The 3,421-nt window shown below is 44.1% G+C and overlaps 1 pseudogene; it reads left to right on the top strand.

The window, feature by feature from the left end:
* LOC135886921 (olfactory receptor 52E8-like) lies at positions 1-998 on the top strand (annotated as a pseudogene).
* Positions 999-3,421: the final 2,423 nt, after the last annotated feature.

Genomic DNA, 3,421 nt, shown 5'->3' with positions numbered 1-3,421 from the left:
ATGCAGGAGACAGCATTCTTCCTCAGAGTTGGATACCTTCTCAGTACTCCATGTCAGATTCCAACACAACTGACTTCACCAACCCCTCCACCTTCATCCTGCTGGGCATTCCTGGCCTGGAGATGGTCCATGTCTGGATCTCCATCCCCTTCTGCACCATGTACGCCATAGCCATCTGGGGGAACTTCATCATCCTGTTCATTGTGAAGAGGGAGCCAAACCTCCATGGGCCCATGTACTATTTCCTCTGTATGCTGGCTGTCAGCGACCTGGTCCTGTCCACATCAATTCTACCCAAAATGCTGGCAATCTTTTGGTTCAATTCCAGGGAGATCGATTTCAGTGCCTGCCTCACCCAGATGTACTTCATTCACTGCTTCTTAACGATGGAGTCTGGGATCCTCGTGGACATGGCTTTTGATCGCTACGTGGCCATCTGCAATCCCCTGAGACATTCCACCATCCTGACAAACCCCATGGTGGCCAAGATTGGTCTGGCAGTGGTATTGCGCGGTGGCACACTTATACTTCCTCATCCCTTCCTGGCGAGGCAGTGGCCATATTGCAGAACCAACATTATCCCCCATTCTTACTGTGAGCACATAGCCGTGGTGAAACTGGCCTGTGCCGACATCCGTGTCAGTAGTTACTACAGCCTCTCTGTGTCATTCTTGGTGATTGGTCTGGATGTGTTTTTTATCACTGTGTCCTATATCCAGATCCTCAGGGCCATCTTCCGCCTCCCCACAAAGGATGCCCGAGTCAAGACTTTTGTGACCTGTGGCTCCCACATCTTTGTCATCTTAGCCTCTTACATGCCAGCTCTCTTCTCCTTCCTCGCACACCGTTTTGGCCACAACGTGGCCCTGCATTTTCACATTCTCATTGCCAACGTGTACCTTGCGGTGCCCCCCATGGTACACCCCATCATCTACGGTGTGAGGACCAAAGAAATCCGGGACAGGCTGCTCCAGCTATTTACTCACAAAGGGACCTAAATTTTCCTCCTGGTGCTCTAGATTTCAAAGCAAGCTCTGTGCAGAGCTGGCTGATGACATAGTTCTAGGACTTCTTTCCTGAATCACTTCCTGGACAGTCAAAGACACATTAAATCCTTTCCTGACATCACTGTGCTGTGTCAATGTTACAAACTGGGGAGTCAGTCAATGTACCATTCACTGGGTTGCCACTTTTCTAATTGCTGGTAACTGGACCCAATAAATTCCACTTTGCCCCACCTTTTCTGCCAAGGCTCCGCCCCTGCTTTGCCTCTTTCCCCAAGGACTTGCTCCTCTCTCAGACTCGTCTCCTTCCCTCCCCCGCACAGGATCATTTCCACCGCTGTCCCCTTGCCAACAGTACAAGGGATCCATTTCAGATTTTGGTTGTGGGATGCAACTTTCACTGTGATTCCAGGGATTACTTAGGCTCTTGAAAACTCTAGTTTTGGGCAAATAACTTAGCAATGAGCTGACAGGAGCACTGTATCTAATTCTTATAGAAAAGAAAGAAAAATAAATATTAAACCCAGCTCTCATACTAACATGTTCTGACATCTTATGCAAAGTTACATAAGGGACAATGGTTAGATTGAAAAATTTAATATATGTTCTAATTTTGTTACTAACTCTGCAGAGAAAGAGACTCCATCAGGACTCCCCGTTTATAGCTCAGCTCTGGGAGGGAAGTGGGATGTAGTGGATTTAATGAACAAGTCTTTTAAAATTGAATTATCCAAAGTGTGCAATGAGCTGGGAACAAACTGGGACATGGTGCTTCCATCGGTTCTGATGAGAATCCAGAGTTTCCCCCAAATCACTTGGCAGGAATTAGTCCTTATGAAGTGGCCTTTGGAAAACCCATGCCCCGCTGGGAAAATCCACTGTACCCCCCAGATTGGGACACTGTGAAAACACTGGCAACAACAATCTGAATAAACAGTCTCAAATACTGGGTGGGTACTGTCCAAGAAGATGTAGTTGAGGAATTTTTCAAACAGCTAACAAGAACACCCAAAGCACAGGACTTGGTGGTAATGGGGGATTTCAACTACCCAGACATCTGTTGGGGAAATAACTCTGCAGAACACAGATTATCCAATAAGTTATTGGAATGTATTGGAGACAATTTTTCGTTCCAGAAGGTGGAGAAAGCTACTAGGGCAGAGGCTGTTCTAGACTTGATTTTGACAAACAAGGAGGAACTGGTTGAGAATTTGAAAGTGGAAGGCAGCTTGGGGGAAAGTGATCATGAAATGATAGAGTTCATGATTCTAAGGAATGCTAGGAGGGAAAACAGCAAAATAAAGACAATGGATTTAAAGAAGGCAGACTTTAGCAAACTCAGGGAGTTGGTAGACAAGATCTCATGGGGAACAAGTCTAAGGGGAAAAACAATAGAAGACAGCTGGCAGTTTTTCAGAGCAACATTATTAAGGGCAGAAGAGCAAACTATCCCATTGCATAAGAAAGACAGGAAATATGGCAAGAGACCACCCTGGCTTAAGGTGTGCTGTGTGGCCACTCTTTATTGCTGGGAGAGAGCTCTCCTGGTGACAAAACCAAACCACCCTGAATGAAGGGTGGTAGATTTATCACCAGAAGCGTGGCTGCCAGTGATAAGGTGCTGTCTACAATGGTGCTTTTCGTCACTCGGGGGGTGACACTGGCAGTGTAGAGATAGCCTAACACTACTTCGTCAGTAGAATGTCCAAATCTACAACCTTGTCCCACACCGGGAATCTTCCTGCACCTTACCACAAAGTATACGGTAAAATATGTGGGATGGATGACTGTGCCACTAAGACTAAATTTTGCTAGTATAATCATGCTGATACAATGCCTGCAACAACACAAAAATTGGTTCCATTCAAAAATTGAAGTGCAATTGCATTTGTGAAATGGTTTTCAAAATCCCCTACTTAAAAAAATAAAAAGTCTTATGAAAACCGTATTAAAAGGCTCAGGTCTTAGCATGTGCATCTAAAATTCAGCAAATATCAAAACATCTGAATCTAGAAATAAACAGCATCATTAATGGACTAGGCAAGACATTCAGAATGGGAAAAAGCATTAGCAGCCTATTGCTAAATCAACATGCCAGTACCATTGACAGCATACATTCAATTGCTCAAGGATTCGGCCACCTAAATTCTACTATCCTATTAACAGCATGAAAAAAATGTTTCACTGACAATCGGCTGTATGGCCTATGGTAATAAAGTAATTAAAATCATCAAATGAAGCTTATTACAATTAAAAATACAAGATTGGCCACAACTAATGGACCGCACGGCCATTTTAAAACAAATACAGGACCAAAAAGTCCAGTGTTTTTACAATCTGCTACATTTAATAAGGTTTCAAGTTTAAATCATAATAACAATAAAAGCCGTCATAGCATTATGGCCATCCCAAGGTAA

This window comes from Emys orbicularis, chromosome 1 (genome assembly GCF_028017835.1).
Source record: "Emys orbicularis isolate rEmyOrb1 chromosome 1, rEmyOrb1.hap1, whole genome shotgun sequence".
Lineage (NCBI taxonomy): Eukaryota > Metazoa > Chordata > Testudines > Emydidae > Emys > Emys orbicularis.
The sequence above is the reverse complement of the archived record's forward strand: the minus strand, read 5'-3'. Positions and strand labels throughout refer to the sequence as shown.